Source organism: Aquila chrysaetos, chromosome 4, assembly GCF_900496995.4.
Source record: "Aquila chrysaetos chrysaetos chromosome 4, bAquChr1.4, whole genome shotgun sequence".
NCBI lineage: Eukaryota > Metazoa > Chordata > Aves > Accipitriformes > Accipitridae > Aquila > Aquila chrysaetos.
The window spans coordinates 45,964,267-45,985,852 of record NC_044007.1 but is presented as its reverse complement, the minus strand read 5'-3'; the positions used below and the strand labels follow the sequence as shown (position 1 = coordinate 45,985,852).

Here is a 21,586-nt window from a genome sequence, read left to right as displayed (position 1 = left end):
GTGAGCAAAGGAGAAACCAAATGATAGTAACTACTGCTTTCTGTGTCTCCTATGGAAGATTTGTCTTGATATACAGTTTTGGGCTGGTTTAAACAGGGAAGTAACATTTTAAAAAAATCCACTTCGGGGGATGTTATTGAAAGAACTTAAATGCATGTTATGATTAACTTGCCAAAGCTACTAGAAGTAAACACATCCTTAATGTAAGCTAGAGCGTCTTCACATAAAACTCTTTCCCACATCCCTCTCCCTCCCCTTCACCTCCCAAGTTTCATCCTAGCCTAAGGCAGTAAAATCCGTAGGGTGGGGGTTTCCTTAAACACACTGTATATGAGAGTATGTGACTTATCATCTCTGTGCCTCATTTACAGAGAGACTTAGCAGCTGCTTCGCAACCATGTGATACATTGAGCTTTGTATAATAGTTCACTTGAAGGTCTTTGCACAGTTCAGGCATGTCAGCTGAGTACCTTCAAGCAGTGCAGGGACTTGTAATTAGAGTGGCCCGAGGCTGCTCGCCTTTCTGAGGGGCTTTGTCTTCCCCGAGTATCCCAGTGGCATCCTGTTTCCCGAGGCTCACCATCCGTCCGAGCGCTCCAGCGCAGGCTCGGCGGGCGGTGGGGAGATCCGAGGTATGTCAGGAACTGAAAACAGGTATGAGAGTTCAAGCCTAGACAAAGGTCTTGTTAGTCATTTGAACACAAAGCATGCAGCACCTTGCCTCTCTGCTGGCTCCCGCAGCAGGTAAAGAAAGAACCGCCCTGTGCTTTACCTCAGAGGAGTTATGCCCCGGTCCCTTTCCAAAATAAACAATCCGCTGTGTTTATCTGTAATGACTTTTGTCACTTTAAGCAAGCTGGCTGATGCAGACATTCTTGGGAGGATGTCAAAGGAAGAAACATACTGTTTTCTAAGTTGGCCTTTTAAATGACTGCATCACTTCTGCAACACCCTGAGTGCTTTATACCCTGCCTGCAAGTTCCCATCCATTTTTCCCTGAACATTTTTGGAAGCAGAGATTGAGCAACTTGGAAGAGATAGGCCTGAACTTCCTATTTCTGCCTTTCCATTCCTGTCATGCCCTAAGACAGAGGGGGAAAAAAAGTAAGAATAAAATGAAAGAACCTCAGGTTTTTATATGGAAGAGTACACTTTGGGCCACTCAAATTTGCAAAGGCATGTTGAAGCCCAGAGGATTTTTAACAGCAAATCAACAAGACATTACTAAAACAGCTGCTCTAGGAAACAGATAATTTGGTTTTACTGCATAAAAGGATTACTTTTGACGGTTGGGGTAGGAGGAAAAGTTCCTCACAAGTGTAAGCTGGCACACTGTTTTCATCTGTTACTCTCCTGCACTGGCTCTGTAGGAAGTTTAAATCAATTTATAAGAAATGACGGGTCTGACTGTAAGGAAGCATGCTTACCTACTCTTGTACCTCTCTCTCATGGCTCACTGAGGAAGAAATATTTCTACTCTCCACACTCACTGCTACATGAGAAAATGGGATTTTTCTGCAGAGGTGCAGAGAATCACCATTGTGTTGGGCTAGCACTCACGAGGCACAGCAGCCCTCCCTTCCTACCACCTCCTACACACCCACTGCCTGCTCCCATCACTTTCAGAGTGGTGGGAGCGTGGTGAGTGCTCACAGCACACAGATGACCCCATTTTCAAATAAATATGAAGAGCTGTCATTTTTTATGAAGAAACAAGTCCCCTGTCAGTGCTGCCAGAAGGCACAGGGCTCTCTTCCTTTCTGCCTCCCTGGAAGAGCAGGGGTGAGGACTCCGCATGCTCATATCCACCATAGCGTATAGCCCTCATGGCTATATTTTTCCCTCTAAATAAAAGAGAGCCATGGACCACCGTTTGGCCCCAAGTCCACTCAGACACGGCTGTCCTTGGAGCAGGAGGCTCTGTCTCCAGCAGGGTATATAGCTCTACTAGTAAATGAGATGGTTGGATTAAAAAGAAGTGGATTGGCTGCAGTGCTGCATCGTGAGGCTGGTGCTAGGCTCTGAGCAGTGCCCACCAGCACTGTCAGACATTTGGCAAAGATGGTCCAGAGGTCATCATGGCCCCGAGACCGTTCCCAGTAGGCCAGCTGGGTGCAGCGCCCTTCTTCTGGTGGGAGTGTCATAGGGGTGCTCTTCCTTGCCAGTTGGCCTCAGAGCCAGAGACCAGTCCCAAGAACGCTTTATTACCAGTATGCATAGCTGGAGTTTGCAGCCCTGCAACTCAGAGAGCAGCCATAACTCAGAGAGCAACCTTGGGTTTCCTTGGGGCCATGGGGTGTCTCTGTGACCCTAAGACATAGTTATCATGTCAGTCTTGGTTATTCAGTTCAAAGTATCTGAAATAGTTGAGGGCTACGTTGCAAGCAAAAAGCAGTGTTTCTATAGCACGAATTGAATGGATGTGCTGCATTCCCAGAGGTGTGCCGTGAGGGCATGGGGAATGCTTCAGGGTGTAGTGTCTGCTGGGATAGCACTGGAGGTGTGGGGAAAGTGGAGGGAGCCAAATGTTGTCCCATCTTAGCCACAGTGCTCATTGGAAGTGGTCCCAGGGGGTGACTATCCCCTTACTTCATCCAACACATACACGATCCTTTGCTGCTGCCATTGCTGCACCAGCTTGCTGCGCTCATTGCCTCTCCTGATGTTGCCTCCCCCACCGCTGCCCTGGCTCTGCCACAGCCTCCAGCGAGCCAGGCAGCAGCAGACACACTGAGACACTGCGGACACACAGGGTTCCCTTCAGTTTTCCTTGTGGTTGTGCGAGGTCAGCCCACGAGGTAGGCTTGCTGGGCAGTACAAACCTGACATCAGGTTTATGTTGCTGGCACTCTGAGTAACGGCTGGGTTTGCTTCCAGCCTTAAGCTCCTTGCTGCTGTGGGTGAATTGCTTGCTAGAATGAAGCTGGCTAGTTTAGTACTAATTTTGGAGAGTCTACATTGTGTTTTTGTCATGACAGTCTAAACAGACATGAGAAACATTCAGCAAGCTTGCTTGGGCTTTACTTCTGCCTCTAGAAACAACAGACTAGAAACAGCGCAAACCACTGGGACTGTTTAGCTAGATCTGGGGTTTAGATACTGTAAGTCACTCATGGTAATATTATTATTTATATCCACCAATAATACTCAGTAATATTGAATAGATTTTGGCCTGGTAGATTCCTTGTATATTCAAAAATTTGGAAGCCTGATGAAAAGATTTCCCTGCCTGTCCCTCTGGGTTTGCAGCTAAAAGTTTTGACTTCAGGCTTTGCATTCTCTCTAGTATTTTGAAATCAGCACCTCCTTTTATTAACCTGAACACTCTGAAACTTACCTAATTACCTATGACATAAGAATATTGTCACTTGGCCAATTTTCCTCTTTGAGATAATATTTTATGAAGTTCTACATATGCATCGCTGAATTACTTTCATGTTTTTCAGTGCTCTTGGAAATGAGCATTGTATCAAACTCATCACAGAATTAAACTTGCAGGTTCCCAAGCACATGGCTTATCCAGCAAGCTTGCATCCAGCTCATGTTATGTTAACACTGAACATGTCTGTGATTGTGCTTTGGCTGGTGTCAGTGACAAAATCCCATTCATTTAAAGGAACTTAGGATGGGGCCCAAAATGCTAATTCTGTTGACTTTCTTTACGGGCTTCAGTTTAACACTACAGCACTGAAGCCTGTTTCGTTTCCTGTGGCCCAACTTTATCTCTTCATCTCAATACTCCAAGTTTACATGACTCCCTTTTTCATCTCATCAACAAAGATTTATGCTGAATTACGGCTTTGTTACTAAAGGGGAATTGTGTGTTTGAGGTATATTTTTCACAAGGCATTTTGGCCAAGTGGATGAGGTATTAATATGAGAAACTATAAACAAATCTTGGTTTTCTAAACTGTGGATAGAGTGATTGGCTTAATTTGTTTCTGTACACTGCCATCTTGAAAACTAAACTGAAGCATCCAAATTAAACAGGAGATGTAAATATTAGCCAGATGTTCCCTGGTGTCAGAACTCTTTTTTGTTTCTTTTTTTCTATTAAATGGGTACACTTTTTTACATCTAACATAATGACCTATGTTTTAGATTTTGGTTCTGGCCTAATGGCTTTTTATCATATGATTATGATATCATCCAATCATGTAAGCGTCATGAGATGCTGTTCAGCTTTGCTGAAGCACATGAGTGTCAAACTGCTTAGTTTAGGCTGAACCATTTGTCTGACTGTCTTAATGTGGGGAGTGAATGTGCTGTTAATTTAGGAAATGCCAGCTGAGGCTGAGGGTTTAGTAAGCCAAGCAAAACAGAACAGTGACCACAGATTGAAACATTACAGAGTTCCTTAATGGTTCTGTCAAAAAGAAATATAACACTTCTTTTTTCCCCCTACAGAAGTTGCAATAGTCTTCTGGTGCAAGTAGCAACCAGTAGGGTTTTAGCATTGATAAACATGGATGGAAAAGACAGGCACTTGACTTAGCTTTTGGTTAATGCTTTTTCCTGAAGACATTTGTTTGAGTTTGATGATAGTGAAGCTTTTGGTTCCATTCCTCACATTTAATATTACTGGGCAAATGACTGCAGCTACCAGTAAATCAGGATTTAGCAGCTACAGAAGGAAGATTTTCAATATAATTAAAATTGTAACACTGACTTTATGGGTTTAATGCAAGTAGGCAAAGCAAAATGACATCTTTTTATTTTTTTCTGCTACCTCAGTAGCCTTACTTAGAAATACGTGTCTTTTTAAATTTCCCTCAGTGTAGGTCTGGATTTGTAAGATACTAAGAATGCTTGAAGAGCTTTGAATCTCCTGCTAAGCACTGACAATTAAACTTCCCTGAATTTGGCCCCAGAGCTTGAACAGTTATGGGTTCTGCTGAGAGGGTTTGCTGCAACCATCCTTACTGTAAGACCCTTTTGTTCCTGAGCTGCACATTTGCTAGGGACTTTGTCCTCCCCTGTCTTTTGTTTTAGTGTTCGTTTTTGTTTACTGATCTCTTTGAAACATTGCTGAGCTCAGCTGGGACAAGAGATTGTTTATGATGTCTGCTTAGCACCCTGAGGACTTTGGTGGGTGAAAGAGAGAAAGCTTAAATAAAATTATTATTACAATTTATCTATCCAAAGCTTTGTTAGAGGAAAGAGGCCTGCCTGTGAACTCTCCTCTGCAGATATTCTCATCACTTAGGCCATTTAAAAATAGATTGGACAAAGCACTAGGGAACACGCTGCAGAGGGCAAGTCTGCACCGTTAGCAAGAGGGACTAGATGACTTTCCCATATCTATGTTTTTTACTGTAGCAAGGTAATATGCTACCACTGTGTGCTCTAAGGCAACAAAACAGAATAAATTAATCTCAGATGCACATCTGCCCTGAGATTTCCACCACAGTCAAGCAATTACACTGAAAATTTTATACGGAAATGGCCAGCTAAGAAAATTGCTGTTAGTGAATTGCAAGATATCCTTCACAGTAAGGAACACCAGTGTTTGAAAGTAAGGCTTTAAAGGTCCTTCCAACTTATGGGAAAGCATTTTCCAAATCCTCCTTGTGAAAATAATGTAAGTGGTGTCTTTTCCCCTTCTCTGACAAAAGGTGTGAATTGCCTCCAGTGACATTGTCTCCATCTGTCTTGCTGCTATATGAAGTACCCAGCCCTGTAAGACAAAGGAGGTGGAGGCCACTTCCACTCTCAGAAGGCTCTCATCACACTGCAGTATCAGGCTTTATTTTGGTTTATTACTTTATTGTCCGGGGAGCGTGAAAGGGATCAGGCTGCATTTCTTGTAGAGGAAAGGATGTATCTGTTGAAACAAGTGCACCAGAATGAATAGATCAAAATCTGGAGAAGCCTTTCATTTCAGTTACTGAAGCCACTTTATATCCTGTAAAGCATGTTTTATAGCAGCTAAAATAAGCAGAGTGAGCCTTTAAAATCTTCATGTTTGTTTGGCCTCATACATTGAGTAAAAGGCCATCAGTGGGTTTGCATTGCAGTGAGGCCCCTAGTACAGCTGACTGAAAATACAGAACTTCATACTGACGAATTAACCATTCTGAACAATCCTAAATATGCAAAACACTGCAGCTGAATTAGCGAGATGTGCAGGTGCGACAGGTGAGTAACTGGTCAGACTTCTCAACACCTCTCTTTATTTCATGTCTAAAGTGATGTTTCAAGATCTTCATGGCTGGGCCTACCTCTTTATATGCCCAGCAAGGTTTGTACTCTATTACTGGGGACTATTAAGTAGTAGCTCCCAGATCCTCAGTGGCCTTAAGGAAAAGCACCATCACTCATTGGCTGAACAGAATTGTGTTTAATTCATATTTAATCTTTGTTTATGGCATCTACAGAATGTTTTCTGAGACACAATGTTGCATCTTCTGGACCTGGAGTCCCCAACAACCCAAAATACAGCCTCCAGTCAAAATGTGTTTTGTCCTGGTCTTGTTAAAAAATTGCACAAGGAAGGAAATACTTTATGTCACCCTGAGTATAGAGACAGAATATTTGTTTTCCATTTAATATTTTTCAAAGTCTATGCAATATGATTCTTTTTGTTAAATATTTTATAGTTCTTTAGTCATTCAGAAATACTTCAGGAATCTCCTTGTGATTAAAGTGTGATGAGACTGTCCCTTTAACAGCCTCTCTATTCTATCATTATTTCTGCAATGGTAATATTTAAAATTATAGCACTTCTATTATCCCAGGTTTGCAATCACAGCAGCTGTATATCAGTGTTTTGCTTAAGTGTTATTAGTCAAGAATTGTTGCTATCACCAAAACTCTGTGATAACAGAAATTCTATTACACTATCACTAGTTCCACATTAAAGCAGTTACAAGTCAAAGATAAATCACTGGGTCAAAAAAACCCCAAACACCTGAACAAAAACCAAAACAACAAAAAAAGAAAACCAAGAAAACTAACACATGAGGAATGAAGGTCCTGTGAGAAAAGTTGCATAGATAAGAGATGGACATAACAATGACCCTCATAACAATGACATAACACTTGTGCTTATCACCTTGGGTGGCTTCACAACTGCCCAGAGTGGAAGATGTAAAACAGTCTCCCTTCCATATCTCCCAAGAGTGCACTGAAGCTGAACTGAGTAATGTCTGGACTATTTTCTGAACCTATCCAAGATAGGAGTTGAAATTCATCCAGGTCCAAAAGGCCATAACCACTTCAATCAAGGTCTTTGTGTTCCCCTGGCAGTACCTTTCCCATGCACTCAAAGCTGTTCTGGGGATGAATGCTGCAAAGGAGCCAAAGGCCACGGGGAGGACTGTGAGCTTTTAACTTACCTACATCTTCTAGTTTCAACATGCTGGACAAATGGTATGAATTAACTACAGGCTTTACTTTAGCCATAAGCTGCATTGCTGCCCAATGCCGCAGCCATAGCTTGGAGACTGGATTTCAGAAGTTTCTAAGTATTTTGGGGCCAATACCATGGAATGACCTTCCAAACAGGTGGTGAATAGAAAAGACTACAACATTGCTAAAAGAAGAGTTTTTCATGTTTAGAGAAAAGACAACTCAGGATTTAAAAGTAAAAGCTTGCAAGTAGGTAATTTATTGGTATTCCCAAGGGGATGTGTGAATTCTGTTTGTTGATAATTTGTTTTATACCATATTTATACTGGCCAGGAATGAATTCCCACTTCCTTTTCTCCCTTGATGTATACTTTGGCCTCTAGGTTGTTTATTTGTTTGCATTCCTTTGAAGCATTTAGAGACTGGCCATGGCTAGAGACAGGTGAATGGGTGCACTAATAGCAGCTTCCAGGTGCTTGCATGGCTTGTAGTCCTTACACAGCATCAAACCCACATGCCAATTTGGCATCAAAATCCATTGCTGTCTTCCCCCAGGTTGCACTGGCAAGGAATTTTCAATGTTTATACTTTGCTTTCCTCTGTAGTGGATTTAACCCCACAAATCACTGCTGTGACAAGGACTATGGACAATGGCAATGCCTTTAGTTGACCTCCTCATTCTGTCGCCACATTAATCATGACTTTTAGTCCCTTTCTCTTGGTCTTACATTTGCTATAGAATTATAAGAACTATTCAGAGTCGATCAAAATATCGAAAGGACTTATGTTTGGCTGCAGTTTCTGAAACCACTTATGTTTTATGACCATGAAATCTGTACAAGAAAACCCTATCATCTGACAACTTCGCTCTCTTAGAATCTGCATCGTGGTATCCCCAAAGAAAGTATAAACTTCTTCCATTTTTAACGAAAGAGACTTAACTGTGTTTGAAAAAAGAAATTCTCTGAGAATCTGGACTAGTCAAATAAGGCAGACTTAATGTATTTGTTATTACTACTGCTTTGGCTTTCTTACAAAAATATAACAAACACCACTGACCTTAACAAAGCTAACAGGAGTTCAGTATGAGATACAGAAAATGATGAAAAATAGAAAATGTTTTGTTACATTTTGCAATGTAAAATATCATTAGAAGCTTGTCCCTGTCGTATGATATTGATCGTGGTCTCCTAACATCCTCTACCTGGAACTGCAATAAACTCTGCTCATCTTCATGTCTGGAGGCTGCAAATTCCTCTTTAGAAAAGGTGGGGGGAGTATAAATACTATCATCGTCCCACAGAAAAGGATACATAGGCTCAGAAAATTTACATTTACATTTTCCAAATTCACCAAGACCTCTGTAGCAAGGGCACCAAAAGATCCTCAGAACTTCCAGATGACATTTGACTGCTGCAGACACAAAACTACACTTCCTATGACTTAAGCCAATAATTACATCAAGGATATGTTTATCAGGAAGAGTTAGTCAAGGCTTTTGTGAGTTTATGTCTCTGTAGCTACTAACTAACATTTAGAGAACTTCTGTGGTCAGTTGTCATTAGGATTTCACTGAAAAACACAACAAAGACTTTAAAAGGCCTGTACAAATAGGCACATGTATGCACATTAAAGTAAAACAAAAAATCTTTTTGCAAGAGAGAAGTGGGGAGTTTTAATTTATGATAACTGAAAGAATTTGAGATTATTACTGACAGGATTTCCTTCTTTAATAAGATCACAGTAGTATAAACAGAGGTGACATATTGCTTCACTGAGTACTGTAAAGTCCAGGTCTGTCTTATGCAGTCATTTGCTGCAGTTGTTTGCAGATGGGAAAATGTAGGAGTAAAGTGAGGAGCTGCAGACAAATCTTAATGTCTGCACAAAGTTCCAGGCCTTAAGGTTTAGGAAGTCTATTTTTAAACCTAGTTTCTTTGAAAAACCGAGACCTGCGACTAATGCTTGTCATTATGGTATAATGATCTATCTTCTTGCCAGAGTATTTGAGGATTATGTTTCGCAGAGAAGTAGTTATCTGCCAGAGATTATTCTTCATGTTTGTGATCTGTTTTCTCTCTCTTGCTAGTAAAGCCTACAGCCTTCCATAGTTACTAAGGCATTAAAACCAACTGTGCAAATGTCTTCTCTCCCAGATTTCAACAAACCTGTCTCTGTCCAAGCTGAGCGCTCCCGGCAGCCTGCCTGGGAGCTCGGTGTGGCGGGAGCCAGTGTCCTTCTGCTGTTGCTGCTCAAGCAACTCCTTGCCGAGGAGCTTACTTAAGACTGGCCAAATGGTCTTGGGATCAGCAAAGCTCATTGAAAGACTGAACTAATACAACCAACTTCACGAGAAAACTAGGAAAACAGGAAAAATGCCCCCTGTTAAGGATACTTAACTAGGTACCGCTCCCCAAACACTGCCACCACCAAAGGCCTCTGAACAAAGGAAATGGATCTTCTCTGCTCTGCTTTGATGACCAGCTTCCAGTTTCACCCAGGGCTGGGTGGGGAAGAGGTGTTAGTGCATTTGTATGCATTATATTTCTATATGCAATTGTATGCTATGCTATCAGAAGGGTGTGTGCCTTCTGGGATAGGTGACAGCCCTTCAAACCCTCTGGACCAGAGAGCTAAAGAAGCTCAGTGAATGACAAAAGACCTGTGTGTGTAACATATGATCTACATATTGGGTGTATGTTATGGCGAATGCATGATTTGCCTACTGGCTATGAAAATATTTGGAAAATTTTTCACATATAGGGGCTTAGGCTGATAGATTGCACCATAATATGATAAATTACAGATGCCTGGGCACCAAAGAATTTTGGTTGTGATACTCAGGTGGATACTAACACTGAGGTCTTGAATCCTGTGAATCAAATGCCTCACAATGATGAAGACCAGTTTTCTGTGGTTTTTTTAATAAAAAGGAATTCTTGTATCCCATGATTTATTTTATTATCTGTTATACAGGCTGACTGAGAAGGATGCTTCATGTATGAGACAAGGAGATCCACCAGTCAATGCTTGTCATTCCCTTAGAGCAGAGATGTAGAGAAATGTGCTTTAAAGCTGTGACTGTAAACCACTTGAGAGAAGGATCTGGAACAGCCAGGAGAAGTAAGGTAACAGAACATAAATGAGAGAAGCAGATTGGTAAAAAACACAACTGTTATGTCCTTTCCATCTTGATAGCATTAGGGTCCTAAATACAAGTTTCTCCATTCTTATTCTACCTCTTGCTTGACATACAAAGATTTGCAGCAGTGAAAGGGGAGCTAGGGAGAAAGAAGCTATATGTAAATAAGGAGAAGACTTGTGTATGATAGAAGCATTGTAAGTTTGTGATACCCCTTATCTGCTGGGAAATAAAATGAACAGAAGGATGCATGCTAAATTTGAAACAGGGGTCAGACTCTTTCTAATTTACAAGAACTGTTCCAGATTAAATGGTCTGTTCAGGCTGAGAGATTACTTTGGATAGAAAGAACCAGATCAGCAGACTTGCTGTTTCTTTAAATACTCTTACTGCACTGGTTTCAAAACAGAAAAAAACCCTGAAAATGTGTGTAAAATATACCTCAAAATACCTTAACAAGCTAAGTGAAGTGGATCTAGCAGTGAGATAAAGTAATCACACATAGCAACTGAAAAAAACTACAGGTAAAATAAAGTATTAGTTTTCCTTGGTTTTTCAAGACCTTGTTTTAACAATGTGCTTAATAGTCTGCCTACATTTAAGCATGTGATTTAAGTGAATTGGGTCTAAACGAAATAGCTGGCAACAAACAGCAAACTGTGTTTTCAGAAATGCATCAGCAGTTGTTTAAGACGGTAATTGTTCATCACAGCAAGGTAGCTCACTGTACTTCTCAGTCTCGTCAATTTATTCTTTATTGTGGTTTGATTCTGCAAAAGTCATTGGGCTCCTCTACCTGCTTTCCTAAAAACCAGTTCACATACATCTTCATCCCCCAAGTTTTGTTCTTACTCAAATGAAGACTGAAAACTCAAAACAACTGCAATTTCACACAGTGTTAGTACAAAACTTTATGGGACTGGGACTAAATCTGCAGTTCTGCAGTCAATTGTGGCTACATTAGGGCCATTATCAGCTCAGGCAGTTACTGAAAACACTAAAATAAAGTTTCACAGTACTTGTCCTGCTGATGTGTTTACCAGGCCATATTATCTCCTCTGCATGAATCCAGATATTGGGGGTGCTGTTATCTGGTCATAAAGAAGGAAAACTAAGCGATCAAGAACTAACTCCTTCCCCTCTACCCCACCCTCCCCCCAGCTCGCCCCCTCTGATCTTTAGTGAGCTTCTTTTAGACAGGGGTGAAAAGCCAAATTTAGCTCTTGGTTACACTGGTGTGTATCTGAATAAACCCACTGCCATCATGGGAGATATTCTGGTTTAACAGTTACAGGAGATAGTAAGTTTTGGCAACGACCTTTATATAGCCACGTCTCGTAGTGTAAACAGCTTGCTTTTATGCAAACAAATTACAAAATTGTGTACAGAGTAAAAGAATCCCTGTTTTTAAGCTGTCTTGCTCAGGAAAAGGAATTAAGTCATCCAACTTAGATATGTGTAATTCTCTTGAAATCTTTAAATTTATAACTTTCTATTGCTGTGTAAACTTGAGTTTCCTTGTAGAGATGCTGTTCTCTCTAATTGTTTGCTTCTTGAGGATATAATTTTAAAAGATCATACTGTATCTAGTCATCTGCACCATCTGAGGCAATTTAAGGAAAAAAAAAAAAAGACCACTAAATATAGTTAACACAGCTTGGTTCTGTCTTCTTGCAACTCCCCTACAGGCAATGGAAAAGGAGCCCAGAAAACAATTTGTTTATTATAAGCAGGTCAGTCCTCCGGGGGATTCATGGAATCACGCAGTGGGAGAGGACAATCACGGCACTGAAATGGTGGGTAATTTTATTTGTTCCACTTGATGGTCACAGTGGCATCATGCTGGCCAATTACTCTTGAGTCAGCAGGTTTCAGAGGTTAAGACCCCCTTGTGGGTTGCAGCACTGCAGGCAAAGCATTCAGGCCAGATTGAAACCGTTTCAACAGCAGAGACGCCAGCCTTCTTCTCCCTTGGAGATCTCCTTTTTCAACTGTGTACGAGACATACATGTGATAAAATAGGCATGTCTCTAACATCGAGACAGCTTAATTATTGAGAGTGGAAAAAATGCCAGCTTCAGATAAAGAAAGGAAGAAAATCAGCCAGAGAGACAGGCTACGCCGAGGAGGCATGAAGCGAACAAATATTGCGAACTTCGACTGCAGGTTCCAAAGGAAAGATCATGTCTGGGAATAATCCTCATGCCAATAACCTACTAGTGTTTCAAGGCTGCTGAACCTTTAACAATTTCATCACATTTTTCTCCAGTGGAAATGTTTTAAGCTACCTCTTCAGTGATCTGTAATTCTAAGGGGAAAAACAGCAGCAAAGCATTTGCTTTACCACTAGAGCCTGCCACAAGTGATTGGGCAGAGGCGGATATGAAATCCAAGCTAGCAGAAATAACGTGTGTGTGTGTGTGTGTGTGTGTGTGTGTGTGAGGGAATTGGGCAGGAGGGTTGTCCAGGAAAGGCTGAAATTGTTCCATTAGGCTTAGATGAAATTCATGAGTGACTCACATTTCATTTGGAGAGGGGTATGGGAAGCAAGGAAGTGGCATTTTATCCTCTTAATTATAATACTAGCGTTATGATCGTGGAAACAGGGGAGGCTATTCTCAGGCTTAAGCTCCGTTGTGTATGTGACATTTCAGGCTTAAAACTTCTCAAGTGTATATTTCCTGTCAGAAATATTATGCTATGAGAGCTATTCAGTTTCTGAAGGATTCACTGGAGACTTAAGATCTACGCTTTAATGTTTTTTTGGCTAGTATCATACCAGTTTGCAGTTTCTGGAAAACATCTCAAGAATCTCAGAACCAAGACATAGATGTATTATTATGATTAAGAGTGGTGCTAATTCATCCAGAGCCTGTTCTTGAGAGACAGAAATGATCAGTGGGACTCTAAACTCTGATGTCTCGCTCAGCAGAACTGGATCTAATGACCTCTTAAGTTTAATATAAATGTCAGGCTATTCGAATTTGCAAAACACGTTGGGATGAATTGGAATGAAAGGAAATGTATATATCAGGGTTTTAAAAATAATTTTATTATATTCTTTCTTTGAATATGACAAATCCTGCAACTGACTTTTTCAGATCAAAGAGCATTTTGATCTGAAAAATTCTGGAGCATTGCTTTTTTGGAAGTGCTATCCCAGGGAAAGGAGGAATCCAAGGGGGGAAGTTTTCCTCATCCTCCTTATTCTTCTAGCACCACTTTATATGACATGAACACTGGAAAAGTCTCACACAGGGAAGTTCTCACCATGGTCAACATTGACTGTTGACATTATGGCTGTATCTAGCCCTGTGTCTGGGTGTTGTGGTTTAACTCCAGCCAGCAACTAAGCACCACGCAGCTGCTCACTCACTCATCCGTGCTCCCAGTAGGATGGGGAGTAGAATCACAAAAAAGAAAACTCATGGGTTGAGATAAGAATGGTTTAATAACTAAAGTAAAATAGAATAAAATAATATTAATATTATTAATAATAATAATAATAGTAATGAAAAGGAATATATTAAAAAAAAAAGAGAGAGAGAAATAAATCCCAAGAAAAGACAAGTGATGCACAATGCAATTGCTTACCGCCCGCTGACTGATGCCTGAGCAGCAATCCACCCCTCCCGGCCAACTCCCCCCAGTTTATATACTGAGCATGACGTTCTATGGTATGGAATATCCCTTTGGCTAGTTCAGGTCAGCTGTCCTGGCTGTGCTCCCTCCCAGCTTCTCATGCACCTGCTTGCTGGCAGATCATGGGAAGCTGAAAAATCCTTAACTTAGGATAAGTGCTACTTAGCAACAACTAAAACATCAGCGTTATCAACATTATTCTCACACTACATCCAAAACACACTGTACCAGCTACTAAGATGAAAATTAACTCTATCCCAGCCAAAACCAGGACACTGGGCATCAAAAGTGGAGCAAAGCCCAACACACAGCCTATTTTAAATCAGGTACATTTTACATTGCACTGATTTGGACACCAGCAGAAAGTTAAGTACATACTTGCCTGATCAGCTTTACTAAGCTGTGGCCACTGTAAATGTGCACTCATTGTTACAGATGTCTAATGAATAAAGGGCATGCAAGATTTCATTTTAAAAAATTATTTTAAGACCTTAGTAATGATCTTTTTAAGAGCCAAAATCTTTTTATTTGGAAGTTCAGAATATGAAACAAAGCTTAGGAGAAAGATGAGAACCAGTCTTTGACAGCTAGGTTTAACTGCTTGAACTGAACATTTGGTTCCCCTGCACAAACGGTTGACAATTAACCCCTGGATGACATATGCAGAGGCAGTAAGTACATACTGTCCAGAGGTAGCCGTACGCTGAGCTGCATCTAAAACACTACTTCATCTTCCATGTTTTGCTGCAGCCTGTTTGCTGACTTTGGAGTTCACACCAAGAAAGATGGTAGACAAGGAACAAACTGGACTGTGGAAAGAGCACCAGGAGGAGGGAAAGCTATGAGGAAACATGTAGTGTCTCTTCCCACTGCCGTCAATAAAATACCAAGTAGGAATATGTACTTTTCATTCTGCGGACTAGTGGAATAAATGATATTGATAATAACAATGTAATTTCATTGGTTTAACGGAATACGCTGTTTAATTAAATATGTATGGTTGACATCTTGTGTTTTAGAGATGATTGGCAATGACAGTATAGAGCTTGCTGTGCTTTGGATGCCCTGGGAAAAATGAGGTATAATTAATTGTAAATACTTAAATTCATTTTGATGGCCAATAATTTCTACTTTGGTTTATGAAGCTCTCTTTATGAGAGAAAAGTCCTGATGCAACAAATGATATATGTGGCAAATTTGTAAAACAATAATGAAGGAACTGAGATTTCTTCCTGCTTGGAAACATACATGCTGCTCCACTGCAACAGGTTTAAATAGATTGTGTACCAAATTAAAAGAGAAAACGAACAGTGAATTTGCCTAATTTATCCAAATCAGGATAAGAAACTTCATCCACCTCTTCTAAAGGTTTTTGCCATAAGTAAATCATAATCCTAAATAAGAAAGACATGGGGATATATTTTTGATGATAGAAGCCTGTATTTCAACATTCAGCTTGCTGTCTATTCCTAATGCTTATTTAGTAATTTTACCTAATATTATGATTTTTCCAGGCTCTGGAGGATTGGGCATTAAGAAACATGGCAATGATCAATAGAAATAAGAAAATGGAGTAGTTTGTGGGATTTCCAATCTTCTCATAGATACTTCTCATGAAAGATCCTCTAAGATTTTATCAGTTGCTTCACCAAAATAAAATAGCATCTGTTGTAATTAAATACACCAAGAACAATTCAGGGAACCATGAAGGTTTGTTTCAGGAACATCTGTCCAAAAGTCATTACTTTTTTTGAATGATATACTGTACAAATTATTAGGGCAAAATCTGTCACACAGAAAAGATATTTCAGCCTTTAGGTGTACTCATGAATATGCAGAAACAACATCAGATGTGGAGAGCCTAAGCAATTTGTTGTAAACATGTGTCCTTGCGTATGGATCTTCATGTATGTACAGGTATAGATTGATAAAGATCTACTGAACTAAATGCTTCAAGGGAAAACAATTCAGGACTTTAAGAAACTTCAATAAATCTCAGCTGGAAGACTTATTTCTGAGTTTTCTTGAAGTTAGGTTCATAATACATGGAATTATCCCATCTCCTACACATCTCAGATAAATCTGCACCTAGTTCCCTCACTAAATGTCAGTTATTAGGGACTTCAACATGATGACAATAAAAAGAAAAAGAAATTGCGCATTGCAAATGAAAACCTCTGTGAATAGTTGCCAAAGGAGAAAATATATGATTAATCATTGCTGAAATGCCTCTTCATGTGAGGGGAAAGCACATGATTTCACATCCCAGTCACACTGGTGCCATACACATCCATCAATGCTGCTGTACCTCGACAGAGTGAAAACAAGACCAGAATTTAGGAGGGTTCAGTAGCTGGAATTAAGACCATAACTGAATTTGCAGTTCCATGGCTAAAATAATAAATACGTTTCATCAATCTGATCCAAAGTAATTTCATTTTTCTCTAGGACTTTTTGCTCACATGTAAATGTAAAAAAACTTTCTTTCCTTCCCCCCCCTCTTTTTTTTTTTTTTTCCCATAGAATCACAGAATTCTTGTGGTTGGAAGGCATATCTGGAGGTTGCCTTGTTCAAACCCCCTGCTCAAGCACGGTCAGCTAGAGTAGCTTGCCTGGGACTGTGTCCAGTTGGGTTTTGAATTTTGCCAAGGATGGAGACTCCACAGCCTCTCTGAGCAACCTGTACCAGTACCAGTGTTTGACCACTCTCAAAGGTTTATGTTTAATATATATGTATAATGTAATCTAATATTTTTAATGCATTTAAAGTATATCTTTGGAGCTGCCTGCAATAAAAAGGTAAGAAGGTATAAGACAGCATTCATCGAACTTTAGAAAAAAGTCATCCTCCTGAGTCATGCACTGCTGTAAGCTTACATGTCTGGTTAGCCCCGGGAGCTTCCTGGTTTAGGCATCACCCTACCTGGTAGGATTTGAACCAGTTTTCCACCTCCAAGTGGTCTAACCACCAGTCTGCAAGTATCCAGGTGTAAAAAGGAAAGAGAGGAGGATGGACTATGACTCATAGCACAGCCGTCCAGGGAGACAGATTCAAGACTGTATTCTACCTGATATGGGTTTAAACCTGAATTTATAGCACAACCTCCTTGATGGCACTTTCCAAACTTGCTACTCAAGTCAGCATGCACAAGGCCAGATTTTAAATTGGGCAGCATCTAAGTGTGCTTTTTTCCTGAAAGCTTCTGAAACCCTGTCCCTTTTTAAAATAGCTGTACAGGAGTGGAAAACTTTTGCTGTTGAGCCATTGGCTGCGATTCTGTTCAGCTCTGCTGTCCTGTGAGTTTTCCATGTAAGCTTTTTAGTGTGACAGCTACCTGTGAAAGGGCAAGCCAGACTGAAGGGCAAGCCACAAGGACTCACGCAGATCTCCTGCGGTCTTTTCCTTTCTCTGACACACATGCAACGTGTTGCAAACCTGTCATGGTTTAACTCCAGCTGGCAATTAAGCCCCACACAGACACTCTCTCGCTTTGCCCCCACCAGTGGGATGGGGAAGAGAATCAGAAAAAAAAAAAACTCATGGGTTGAGATAAAAACAGTTTAATAGGACAGAAAAGGAAGGCAAAATAATAATAATAATAGTAATAATAACAGGACATACAAAACAAGTGGTGCACAATACAATTGCTCACACCCGTTGACCGATGCCCAGCCAATCCCCAAGCCACAGTGCCCCCCGGCGAACTCCACCCAGTTTATATAGTGGGCATGACATAATATGGTATGGAATACCCCTTTGGCTCGTTTGGGCCATCTGTCCTTGTTGTGTCCCCTCCCAGCTTCTTGTGCACTCCCAGCCTCTGCTGGCAGGGCAGTATGAGAAGATGAAAAGTCCTCAACTTAGTTTAAACATTACTTGGCAACAACTGAAAACATCGGGGTGTTATCAACATTCTTCTCATCCTAAATCCAAAACACAGCACTATACCAGCTACTAGGAAGAAAATTAACTTTATTCCAGCTGAAACCAGGGCAAAAGCACATGGGTTCCACACTTTGGAAAGCACTTTCTTGACAGAAATGTTTTCAACCTTTGGCCTATGGAAAGGATATATAATGTTAACAAAATTTGGGATATAATGGCTCTGACTAGACTCTGGAGCAAATTCACACACTACCGTGTTGGTTGTCCCCTACTATAGGATAGGAGACCTACTGAAATATACCTTGCCTGTATGCACAAGCTTCCCTCCATAGGAAAGTGAGGTTGCTCACCAATGTTTTGCCCTGACATGCAGTGAGAATGTAACCAGATGTGCACCAAAAGACCAGGACTGTGGGACACACTGGGAAATGCATCCACCCTATCCTGTGGATAGAGCCATGAGAACCAGCTTTCCTGTTAGCCATTGCCCCCTGACCTTTCCAGCATTTGTCTGACATATTCTGCAGGCATTACTTAGTGGGGAGCCAAAAAAGAGAAGACTGTGTCTATTCACTGGAACCAGGCGCTTTGAAAATTCCAGCATAAAACTAGCTCTGCGCTTGGGAGCTGAACACTGATTGTGTGCAGTCTGGGGTGAAAGGTTATAATCTGCGGCTCCTAGGCTGAGGCGTGGATGAAGAAGGGTTGGACTTGTGCTGTATATCCTTTGCATATGTAGGCAAAGTCTTATCTCTTACCCTCATCTCTCTTAAAATGTAAAATTCTCTGCTGCGCTGCCTGGTGCATACAGATTCCCCCTTTTCAGAGCATCCGTGTAGGAGTAGGATTGTTATGTTCTCCTTGATATTCTAGAAGGTTTATGATGTATAGAAAATGTGAAACTTTGGAGATGCATGTGACTTCTCACTTAGGTGCAGATCAAGAGTTTGCATTTATGCATTTATGCAATAGGTCTGATGTGATGCTATGAGTGCTCTGCACAGCTGTATTGCTCACACCTGGTAAGACCAGTGTTTCCTGAATGCATTAGATTTCCTGAACACACATAAGTGATATATTCATGTGCACAGGAAGATACCAGGCTCTTTAGTTTGCTCTGATGAATTTGCTGAATGTACGGGAGAAATCCAAACCCAAAACCTCAGTTGTGTCCCAACTTAATTTCTGCTAGAGAAAAAGGATAACACAGGTGCATTACCATGCAATGTACACAGGAACATTATACTCAATTACTGTCATAAAGAGTCAGGGAAAATTCTGAGTAAAGGACAAAACCTGCCTGTATTCCATAAGCATAAAGAAGATTTCTTGACTAGTACTGGACCTATGTGCTTATTACAGATGCTGAAAACTGTAGGAAAACCTGTTGTCTGAGTAAATTAATACAGTGCATTCCCTTTAGGTCTGTTAGCCAGCTTGCAGGGTATTGGTTACTCGGCTCTGGAAGCCAGTCCATGGACTGGTTCATTGTACCATGCATTTTATGTGGCTCAAAAGCAGGAACTGAACGGAAAGGGAAAGTGGAAACAGTATTATTTTTCCAGTGTTGAGAATATCAGAAATCTTCATAGGAGATGCCACTCCCAGCAAAATTTTTCTGTAGTTTTACAAATGTAATCCAGCAGGATCCAAGATACTCCATGTATTCTTGGGTTTCAGGTCTACGTGTTAGCTTTGAAAGGCCCCTGGGATGCAGTGGAACTCCTGCACTCTATTTTTACCTACTAAGCAGTTTGTTTTGTCTTCTTTTTGCTTTGACTTCTGCTTGCAACACCAAAGAAAAATGCCACTCAATAAATAGTGAAGATCTTCACTATGGTGTTCTCCCACGCTTTCCTTCCATCCTTTGGTCAGCCAGAGAACTGGTTCCTCTGCTAACATTTATCATCTTCTTGAGGACTGTCCCCATTGAAACCTTTCTGAGTGAAGCAGTGCCAATATGCTGCCTTGAGCTGCATATCTCTTTGAGACTTGTCTGCCTTTGCAGTATATTGTTTGGCTGCTTGCAGGTGACTACAAGTGTACTGGTTTCACTTGATTACTGTCAAAACTCTATTTTTTCTAGGTAACTATAGGAACAAGAGACTCACTGTAGTTTTATTAATGAAAATCGACATTTTGGAATAGAAAGGAGTACAGAAATGTGCCACATATTAATAGAACTGTTCAAAAAAATAAAACATCATTTTGAGTGTCATTTTGTTCTAATTCTATCTCTGCCTAAGTGCAGAAAATGTTTCTATGTATACATTTGTATATACATACCCACATTTGTATACATACATACATACATATATATGTTTAGAAGGACTTGTTTTAATTTAAAAAAAAAAAAAGGGAAATGTAACATAGCTGGAACAGATTAAAACAGAAGAGTTTTAGTGGACCAGAAAACATATTGCACTGATAAGGATTTTTTGTTTTAAATTCAATCCTACCATAAAGTCATTTATTACCCATTGTTTGTTTTTCTAGAAAGGCCAGTGCAGCACCATTTGCTGGCTGATTGACAATGCAACTCTCTTTTTACAACTTGGAATTTAAAACAGGAAGGCTGCCATTCACATCAGTTAAGAAGTCTACACTTTAGATCACCTGGAAAGGTTCATCTTTGGCATAAGCAGATGGGAGGTTCAAATGGCTAAAACCAAAATGCAATATTCCCAGCTCAGTGTAGTCCATGCACATATAGTCATCTGCAAAAACTAAATCAGAAGCAGTAATTAAAGAAACGCATTTCACTTCAACTCCCTATTTCCACCAACTTATTAGTTTCCCCCTCAAAGAGCAACAGAAATGATCATTTTACATTCCTCACCAGAAACTGCAACAATACAGACCCTGCAAGCCTGGATTGTCAGCTGAGTTTCATACATCGAAATCTGCAGCTAATCAGTCCTGGTCCAACCAGGAAAGGTCACAGCAATCCTGCTGAACTATTACCGAGGTGTTACAAGACATGGACATTATTCATTCTCACTAAAAACAGGCAAGGAGAAATAAAATGAAAGCAAATGGATTAACTAGCGTATTTGCTGCGGTCCCACTGTGAGAAGGACTGTTTCTGGCTCTTCTGCCACCAAGCACACACTTTCCCGCCCCTAACTCCCATCACAAGTCACCTCAAAATCCTGTCATTTAAGCACTAATATCTGGGCTGTATTTTAGGCACAATCTTGGGAGCAAGAAGTTGTGTAAACTGCACCGTCCTGAGACTCAGATCAGGTCTGTGTCAGAAACTTTTGCCAATAGTGTAGCGCTGTTGTTTTTCTTTTTTTTTTTTTCCTCTTTTTTTTTCCTTGCAGCACTTCTGTACTGACAAAAGCTAAAGTCTAGTTGTAGTTATATTGGTTTGCAAGTTGCTCTTGTGCTTGGGTAACCAGGAGCAGCACTGCTGGCAAAGCACATTTTACCAACATGCATTGCATATATGCCAGGAGAGTTTGCTGTACAGTTACATCAGCAAAATCTCCTGGAGGGAAGGTTCGTCCTTGGATGCCTAAGTGAAATACTTACCTGCTTTCTTCCCAGCTGCACCAGGTCAG

General features: G+C 40.6%; 1 long non-coding RNA gene across 1 annotated transcript; it reads right to left on the bottom strand.

Annotated features, from left to right (window-relative positions):
* Positions 1-595: 595 nt before the first annotated feature.
* On the bottom strand, positions 596-18,066 carry LOC121233282. The gene is made up of 3 exons (XR_005932310.1): positions 17,824-18,066; positions 6,083-6,086; positions 596-606 (listed from the first exon to the last, which is right to left on the bottom strand). It is a non-coding gene; the product is annotated as an uncharacterized LOC121233282 (long non-coding RNA).
* Positions 18,067-21,586: the final 3,520 nt, after the last annotated feature.